Source organism: Orycteropus afer, unplaced genomic scaffold, assembly GCF_000298275.1.
Source record: "Orycteropus afer afer isolate SDZICR_OR568_19922 unplaced genomic scaffold, OryAfe1.0 scaffold00297, whole genome shotgun sequence".
In the NCBI taxonomy this organism is placed as follows: domain Eukaryota; kingdom Metazoa; phylum Chordata; class Mammalia; order Tubulidentata; family Orycteropodidae; genus Orycteropus; species Orycteropus afer.
The window spans coordinates 3,924,049-3,934,318 of NW_006921884.1; the positions used below are offsets into that span (position 1 = coordinate 3,924,049).

Consider the following 10,270-nt stretch of genomic DNA (forward strand, 5'->3'; position numbering starts at 1 on the left):
CTTTGTAGAATGAAATCAGGGTTAAGTAAATAATGCCACTATGTATACAGTTAGAATGTTATAGATTAGTACATAAATGCCAGGATTCATTACAATTTAATTTAATTAAAAATAATTTAACCACCACTCATCTGTTAGTTTGTTGTACTCTGGTGGCTTGTGTGTTGTTGTGAGACTGGAGGCTATGCCACTGGTATTTCAGATACCAGCAGGATTACTCATGGTGGACAGGTTTCAGTGGAGCTTCTAGACTAAGAGAGACTCAGAAGAAAGAAGGGGCCATCCACTTCTCAAAAAAATTGGCCAGTGAAAACCTTATGAAGAGCAGTGAAACATTGTCTGATATATTACTGGAAACCTTTATGAATAGCCCTGAGACGTTGTCTGATACAGTGCTGGAAGATGAGTCCCTCAGGTTGGAAGGCACTCAAAAATATGACTGGGGAAGAGCTGTCTTCTCAGAATAGAGGAGACTTTAATGTCAGTAAGTAGACCTTAATGATGTGGATAGAGTAAAGCTTTTGGGACCTCCATTTGCTACTGTGTCATGACTCAAAGTGAGAAGAAACAGCTGCAAACATCCATTAATAATTGAAACATGGAATGTATGAAGTATGAATCTAGGAGAATTGGAAGTTGTCAAAAATGAAATGGAATGCAGAGATCAATATCCTAGGTATTAGTGAGCTGAAATGGACTTGTTTTGGCGGTTTTGAATCAGACAACCATATGATCTACTATACTGGGAGTGACAAATTGAAGAGGGATGATGACTTGACATTCATCATCACACAAAATGTTTCAAGATGTATCCTGAAGTACAGTGCTGTCAGTGGTAGGATAATTTCCATACACTTACAAGGAAGACCAGTTAATATTACTGTTATTCCAATTTACACACCAACCACCAAAGCCAAAGATGAGGAAATTTCTTTTTACCAACTTCTGTAGTCTGAAATTGACCAAACATACAATCAAGATGTGTTGATTATCACTGGTGACTGGAATGCAAAAGTTGGAAACAAAAAAGAATCACTGGTAGTTGGAAAATACAGCCTTGGTGATAGATATAATGCTAGAGAGTGCATGACAGAATTTTTCAAAACCAATGACTTATTCATTGAAAATACCTTTTTCAGCAATATAGATGGCAGCTATACATGTGGACTTCACCAGATGGAGTACACAGGAATGAGATCAACTACGTGTGTAGAAAGAGGCCATGGAAAAGCTCCATATCTTCAGCCAAAACAGGCCAGGAGCTGACTGTGGAACAAACCATCAACTGCTCATATGCAAGTTCAAGTTGAAGCAGAAGACAATTAAAAGGAGTCCACAAGAGCCAAAATATGACCTTGATAATATCCCTCCTGAATTTAGAGACCATCTAAAGAATAGATTTGATGCACTGAACACCAGTGACTGAAAACCAGAGGAGTTGTGGGATGACATCAAGAGCATCATCCATGAAAAAAGCAAAAGTCATTAAAAAGACAGGAAGGGAAGAAAAGACCAAAATGGATGTCAGAAGACACTCTGAAACTTGTCCTTGTACACAGAGTAGTTAAAGCAAATGGAAGAAATGACAAAATAAAAGTGCTGAACAGAAGATTTCAAAGAGCAGCTAGAGAAGACAGAGTCAATTATTATAAGGAAATGTGCAAAGACTTGGAGTTAGAAAACCGAAAGGGAAGGACCTGCTTGGCATTTTTCAAGCTGAAAGAACTGAGGGAAAAATTCAAACCTTGAGTTGTAATATTGAAAGATTCTATGGGCAAAATATTGAATGATGCAGGAAGCATCAAAAGAAGATGGAAGAAATACATAGTCACTGTACCAAAAAGAATTGTTTGATGTTCATCCATTTCAGCAGGTGGCATATGATCAAGAACCAATGGTCTTGAAGGAAGAAGTCGAAGCTTCACTGAAGGAATTGGTGAAGAATAAGGCTCGAGGAATTGATGGAATACCCACTGAGATGTTTCAACAAATGGATATCCCATTGGAGGCATTCACTTGTCAGTGCCAAGAATTTGGAGGACAGTTACCTGGCCAGCTGACTGGAAGAGATACATATTTGTACCATTCCAAAGAAAGGTGATCCCACAGAATGTGAAAGTTATTGAACAATATCATTAATATCACACACATAAAATCTTGCTGAAGATAATTCAAAAATGGTTGCAGCAGTTTATTGACAGAGAACTTCCAGGAATGCAAGCTGGATTCAGAAGAGGATGTGGAATGGGAGATACCATTGCTGATGTCAGATGGATCTTGGCTCAAAGCAAAGACTACCAGAAAGATGTTTACTTCTGTTTTATTGACTATGCAAAAGCATTCCATTGTGTGGGTCATAACAAATTATGGATAACATTGAGAAGAATGGGAATTCCAGAACACTTGATTGTGCTCATGAGGAACCTGTACATAGACCAGGAGGCTGTCATTCAGACAGAATGAGGGGATACTGCATAGTGTAAATTAGGAAGGGAGTGCGTGAGGGTTGTATACTTTCAGCATACTTATTCGATCTGTATGTTGAGCAAATAATCCGAGAAGCAGGCCTATATGAAGAAGAACATGACATCAGGATTGGAGAAAGACTCATTAACAACCTATGATATGCAGATGACACAACTTTGCTTGCTGAAAGTGAGGATGACTTGAAGCACTTGCCGATGAAGATTAAAGACTATGGTCTGTAATATGGATTACATCTCAACATAAAGAAAACAAAAAACCCTCATAACTGGGCCAGTAAGCAGCATGGCAATAAATAGAGAAAAGATTGAAGTTGTCAAAGATTTCTTATTACTTAGTCCACAATCAATGCCAATGGAAGCAGCAGTCAAGACATGAGACGATGTATTGCATGGGGTAAATCTGCTGCAAAAGACCTCTTTAAAGTGCTGAAGAGCAAAGATGTCTCCTTGAAGACTAAGGTGCACCTAACCTAAGCCATGGTATTTTCAATTGCCTCTTATGCATAGGAGAGCTGGACAGTGAATAGCAAAGACCAAAGAAGAGTTGATGCTTTTAAGTTGTGGTGTTGGTGAAGAATACTGAAAGTACCATGGGCTGCCAAAAGAACTAATAGATCTGTCCTGGAAGAAATGCAGCTGGAATGCTCCTTGGAAGCAGGAATGGCTAGACTTTGACCTGCTTGGTCATGTTGTCAGAAGGGACCATTCTCTGGAGAAGGATATCATGCTTGGTAGAGTGGAGGGTCAGTGAAAAAGTACAAGACCCTCAACGAGATGGTGTGGTGGTTAAGTTTGTGTGTCAACTTGGCTAGGCCTGGTTGAGTGGCTGGGCAGCTGGATGTGGTATTCCCCATGATGAGACTGGTAATCAACTCCATGGTGGAATCTACTGTGAGCAGCTAAGTAGATGCCTTTGGGTATGTGGTCTGCTTCCCATATATAAGAAACAGGTTTGGGAATGGTCTCTACCTTATGGCACACTTGAATCCTGCATGTAGCCATGTCATTGTTCAGCAGCCTGCCACACTCTGTTGACCTGGGGACTTTCAGTGGACTTGAATTAATGGCCTGTTGTGTGGTTTGGTAACATCAGAACTGTGCCATTTTATTTGTCGACCTTGGGCTTGTTAGCCTCAGCAGCCAGTAGCTGCTTGAGTGAAGAGATGCTTCTAGTGTCAGTGGGCCAGGAGCAAGAGGCTGAGCTGAAGCCTGAGGTCGAGGGGCTTTCACACAGCCCCTAGAGCCTGGCACTTTGAACTTGGATTTCTGGTCTTCTGAACTGTAAGAGAATAAACTCCTGTTGGTTCGAGCCATCCCATTTATGGTATATTCTTGTCAGAGTGGCAGTAGGTAACCAGAACAGCTGGTTCATGTGAAAATTTGAAGTTGACATTATTAATGACTTGGGATTAATCATTGAGACTGAGCTAATCTGACCTAATAATGCTTTTATTTACAATCAATTTATGTAAACCCTGCCTTGGAAGACTGTGTAGTGTTTGAGTTCATTGTTCAGTAGATTTCTAAAAAAAAAAAAATCAAACCTGTTGCCATCGAGTCAGTTCCCACTCATAGTGACACTATAGTATATCATTGGTTATGTAAAAAGATTTGGCCTCTTATTTCCAATACTAGATACTGTTGCCTGAAGAAAGATCTTTTCTTTTTCACCCTGTAGAAGGAAACCTTTGTATTCAGTGGCCAGTGGAGGAACTGGACTCCTTTATAACAAAAATATTTTAACTTTTTAAAGTAGCCACATAATTAGAGGGATATCTTTGATTATTGGATTTGCCCTGTTTTGACTCCAGTAAAAAATTTTTTCTCAATTTTGAACTTAACGTGCCAGCCTTCTTTCAAACCACCTTGTTACTTCTTATAAAATTGGAAGTAAAAATATAAACTTGTACTGATAAGAAAAAATGAGTTTAGTTAAATAACACAGTGGGATTTATTTATGTAGATCTCATCTCATGCCACAAAAAGAAATGCAGTTATTCTAAATGTGGCAGTGATGCTTCAGTGTCTTTTCTGTGGATGCTACAGGTGCAGAGCTTATTGTCCTATTAGAGCCAAGGCCTGCTCCTTTGCTTCATGTCCATGATACATTTTTGGGTTTTCATTAGAGCTTCTCAGTCCTACTTTGGCTCAACTGATGACTAATCATTTAGTACTGATAGGACAGAACAGCTTTATTTGAGTTTTTTTTTTTTTTTTTTTTTTAAGGAAGCATAATTCCGAACTTGCTGTTTCTTAATACCTTTTAGAAGTGTAGCTGAGAGAAGAATAATGTCTCTAGAGGGCCTGAATGAGTTGGAATTGACTTGATGGCAATAGTTTTAATGTCCAGAATGAATAGGCCTACCACCAGAGAGCTGGTATCTGGGCCTTAGTGTATTGGACTCCAGAGCACTGTTCTTAATGCATTTTTTATTTGTTTGCATGATATTCTTAGCCTATATTAAGAAACATTATAAGAAACTGCCCTCTCAAACTTACCACTGCTATTGTAAACAAATATCTTTAGGGTTTTAATTACATTAAAACAGTATTTTCTATCAGAAGTCATAGGATAAAATTCTTTCCCATCTTTTTATCAAAAATAGTTGTTCTTTCTCTGAGCAACTAGTTTATTTTTACCCTGTGGACACCGAATTGTACTACAGATCATGTTTCCCTCTCCATGTTGGCTGCAGCAAAGCTTAGAGCTATATCCATAGCCCATTTCTATCAAGAGACTAAGATTTCATAGTATATTATGTGGTAATTTAATTGCTCAGTGCATTTTCCTTTCCTGCCCTTATTTTCCTTTTGCCTCATTTTTCTTCCTTGTTTGAGGTTTAGTTTATTTAAAAAATGGCATCCTCATGGGTATAGGGACGGATAGATGGGTGAACAAGCTAAACAATTATGTATGTCTAAATGGAGAGTGTATCCAAGATCATATACAGGGTTGGCAGACAATGGGCCTCTCGAAGAGTATGAAGGGATGGCCACTGGGAGGAGGTAACTATGGGGAGGAAGTGGGAGGGGAGCTGCTGCATTGTAAATTTTGGTCAATGACATGAGACAAAGTATATGTGAACTGCTGTATGAAAAGTGAATTTACTCTGTAAATCTTCACCCAAATCCTAATTAAAAAAAAAAAAAAAAAGAGAGAAAAAAAAAAAATGGCATCCTAAATATTTTCTGGACAAAGTGGGTATATTAAGCTTTTTTTTTTTTTTTAAATCATTCTGAGTCATGCCATTTTGATAGGGTTAAGGTTGAGTTTTGTGCCTCTTACATGCAGTGACTGCACATTCTGTTGGTATCCTCCCAGCAGTCAAAGTGCTGGAGGTGAACACAAAATATGCTCTTCTTCCATGGAGACTTTCCTGATTCCCCACAACCTGATTACTTAGTCTCTAGTTATCTCTGTCTTTCCCTCTTCCCCTCCACCTCTTTTTCTCCTCCTTAAGCATCTACAACACTTTTCACATTCCTCTTTGTTGCTACAGTTATTGTCACACTTATCTTACTGGTTTAATAGCTTTTTAAACATAAGGATTCTACTACTCTTTATATATCCTTTACAGTGCTATTACAGTGCCTTGCACATATTTGGCACTCAAATAAAGGCTGAATTGAGTATTGGCAGGCCATTCAAAAGGAGCCTTGGTAGCGCAGTGGTTAAGCTCTTGGCTGCTAACCAGAAAGTTGGCAGATTGAACCTACTAGCTGCTCCATGGGGGAAAGATGTAGCAGTTTGCTACCATTAGGAGTTACAGCCTTGGAAACCCTATGGGGCAGCTCTGTTCTGTCCTTTAGGGTCACTATGAATTAAAAGTGACTTAACAGCAATAGGTTTGGTTTTTGGTTTGGTTTTAAGCAATTCAAAAATAGCTCCAAAATTGAAAAAAAAGAAAAAAGGAAAATTCAAGCAGTGGAATTAATTTCTTCCAGGAGTCAAGTCCCTGAAAATTTATGATTCTATGCATTGTGAGAGAATTTTCAGTCTGACTATGAGCATTAAACAGGCATTTTGTATTTACATATAAATGTATATTACATATACATTTGATTAATCCCATAGTAATTAGTACAGAAATTTAAATAATTAAACTAGCTTGCATTATGGAGCATAGCCAGGAACTGATACCATTTGGTACCAACTAAGTAAAGATACCTGAAAAAGGAGGATCAGACATAGGAGGTATTGAGTGCAGTCAAGTAGCCTTCTCCCCACACACACTTAAGGAAGCATTTATTTGAGGTTTGACGTGAAATCATACAAACAAAATTTGTATAAGCACAAATACATATTGACTCAAAACAGCAAAGGACAGAGTAAAAACAAAGAAGACTAATTGGCGACTATATACAGTTGGACACAGTTGTGTCTTTTACACTAGGAAGGCTTTTAAAAATATTCATTTTAGATCGATAGAAGACAATTGTGGTAGTTATGTGTCAACTTAGCTGGGCTGGTTTTGAGTGACTTGGCAGCTGGATATAATTATTCCCCATGATGAGACTGGTAATCAGCTCCATGATGGAATCTACTGGAGCAGCTGAGTAGCTGCTTTAGGGATGTGGTCTGCTTCCAGTATGTAAGAAGACAGCTTTGAGAAAGGTCATGAGCTTTTTGGCATGGTTGGACCCTGCACGTAGCCAAGTCTTCATTCAGCAACCTGCCACGTTTCCTGCCGAGTTTGGGACTGTCTCTGGATTTGAACTAGTGGCCTGCCATGTTGTTTGGTAATCTTGAGACTATGTTTGTCAGCCTCAGCAGTGAGCTGAGTTAAGCTCCAGCTTCAGTGGGATGGGAGCAAGAGGCAGGGCTGAAAGCCAAGGTTGAGGGGCTTTCACTCAGCCCCTAGAGCTGGCACTTTGAACTCGGACTTCTAGCCACCTAAACTGTAAGAGAATAAATCCCTGTTTGTTCAAGCCATCCCCTTGTGGTGTATCTGTTAGAGTGGTACTAGGTAACCAATACAATCATCTCCAGTATTGTCCTGCAAGATGAGTAACTTTTGCATCTCCTTTTTTTTCCAATGTCCTCGTTTAGTATGGCTGGTAATTGTTTCGGTGATTGCCACCCCTTCAAGATGCCTTGCCATAAGTTCTCTGTTGGCTACAGTAGTCTGCATATCCTGTCCTTATCCATAATTCCCATAGTTATACCCATTATAATAATATCCATCTTGGCCACAATAGTTTTGATCACCACCATAGGCACTATTGTAATTTCCATATCTTGGTCATAATAGTTATGACTTGGTCATAATAGTTATAATAGTTATTTCTTTGGTTCCTGTTTGGCCCTAACCTCATACACAGGCCCTAGTACCACCTCATCACAGCTGCAGTACCTCTTTCTCCTTTATATTGTTGCTGTTTCTGCCTTTATATGTCTTTGGGTTGTGCAGCTTCCTAGAACCAATGATGGTTCTGCTTTCTAACAATTTCTGTACTGTTTATGTGATAAAACAAAATCCTGCTCTTTCATTTGTTTTGGTTTCCATGGGGATTTCAATATTTTTAATGTTTTTGAATGTGCCAAAATATAATTTGTTCTTCAGAAATATCTAGCCTCAATCCACCCACAAAAACTTTTTTAGGGTTTCTTTCCATTTTAAAGCTCCGGCCCTCTTGGGGTTCATCAATTTGTCATTCAATTTGTGTTCTTTCAGTTCTAAAATCTTATTAACACTAACCCTGAAAAGCCCAAATCCAAATTCTTTTGACCATCTAGTGACTGGATCTCTTTTAATTTTTCAGCCTATAGTATCTCCAAATCAAGGGAAATATTCAGTAACATCTTTGTTGCTCGTATTCCAGCTCAGGCCTCCAGTAAGCATTTTACCATCATTCTGCAGATTCTTGCTTGTACTAGTCTTGGATGCCTCTGAGAATTCCTCTGTGCTTCTGTACTTGTTCACATCCTCCAGTGTGGTGGAGTTGTTGGCAGGGGGTGCTGGTGTGCAGGCAGAGTCACAGCAGCAGCAGCAGAAGAGAGTTGTAAGGAGCTGGATTTAAAATGGTGGTGGAAGAGATCTCACCAAGTAACCTTCTGAGGAATTTTTCTGATATCTTGTTGCCCTTCCCTTGGTGTTTACCCAAACTTAGCATGAGGTATTAGGAATGGCACAGACTTCTCCTTTTTGTTGTCCAATACAAGCTTAGCAAGAGACTCTAAAGATTTCTGTTGAGGTTTGTCAGCCATTGTGTCTGCAATGTCATCAGCAATCTGGGCTCTCATAGCATATAGATAGTGGATGATTTCTCTAATTGGGGAATAGCATAGTTGAGCAGAAGGGCACAAAGGAATACCCATCCTGCCCTAATTTGTCAGCTATAGGATGACCAGAGGGCATAAAGTCTCTCTTATTCCATACAAGGATCTTTAGATCACTGATCCAGTGCACACCTTTATTATAAGAATGAACATTCAGGGGAACTCTTAGAAGACTCAGCATACACTGACCTTGCATGTTCCAACCATTCAGTTAGGGTAACACCAAAGCATGGAGTTCATCATTTGGATCTGGATTTTTTTTTTAAACGTATTTTATTGAAATATAATTTACGTACAGTGAAATACAAAGTGACTTAGGTCAATGCTTTTTCTCTTTTTGCAGTGTTCTCTCCCCTCCCTTCCCACCCCTTGTAACCAACAAAGAAAGTTCCCTTCCATATCTAAACCTGTCCTTGACTTTTTGCAATAATGAACTAATACTGTGTTTGCCCATCTGTGATTGACTTCTTTCACTCAGTGTAATGCCCTCCAAGTTCATCCATGTTATGCAGTGTTTTGCAGATTCTACGTTATTCTTTAGGGTTGCATAGTATTCCATTGTGTGTATGTACCACAGTTTGGTTATCCATTCTTCTGTTGATGTGCATATAGGTTGTTTCCATCTTGGATCTGGATTTTTTATCATGCTATAATTTGATCCACCACAGAAGGACACACATCCTTGAGGGACAAAGAGTAGTAATTGGGCAGAAAGAGAATGGTTCCATTAATTTGATTAAGCTAATTTTCTGTTAAGGAGTTGTTACAAAGGGGCAGTTGTTCCATTTTCAATGGGCACCAAAGCTTGGTACAAAGGGGGCACAACTTATTTAGGTTTGTCTTACTTCCCTTAAACAACCAGGTTGTTTGCTTGCTTTAGTCTATAAATTCATAATCTATCTGGGGGAATTTGCCTGTTGGACTGGAACATTGCTTTAGCAGTTAGGATAGAGGGTTGATCGGATAAAGGGCCAGAATGATGATCTAAATGGCCCAGGATTGTGAAGGTTTTTCAAGGTATGAAGGCTTCTGTTTGTTTTTGAGCAGCTCTGTTTTGATCCTATGATATAGGTTAAAATTAAGCATTAAGTACTGGAGGTTGGGCTGACAGCCCAAGGAGATGCAATAGTCAAATACACATGATCCATTTAAAGGTAAAGCATCGTAGTTGACAGTAGTAGCATTAGGTGTAAGACTATAATTTGATACAGGAGATTCTAGTGGATCTGAATTTTCATACCCAGATTGTGGAGGGGGGATGACAAATCAAACATTTAGTTAGGTTACTGCACTAGCTACCAATTGGGCTAATTTTACAAATAGTTAAGTATAAAACTTAAATGAGCCTTTATTATGAATAAAATTACCAAGGAAAAAGATCACAGTAATAAACTCATGCTAACAGCATAAGATCTGTCCTGGAGGAAGTGCAGCCAGAATGCTCCTTGGAAGCAAGAATGGCCAGACTTCGTCTCACCTATTTTGGTCATGTGGTAAGAAGGGA

The 10,270-nt window shown here is 39.0% G+C and overlaps 1 pseudogene; it reads right to left on the reverse strand.

The window, feature by feature from the left end:
* Nucleotides 1-7,532: 7,532 nt before the first annotated feature.
* Nucleotides 7,533-10,270, reverse strand: part of LOC103206111 — a 2,856-nt pseudogene continuing 118 nt past the window's right edge.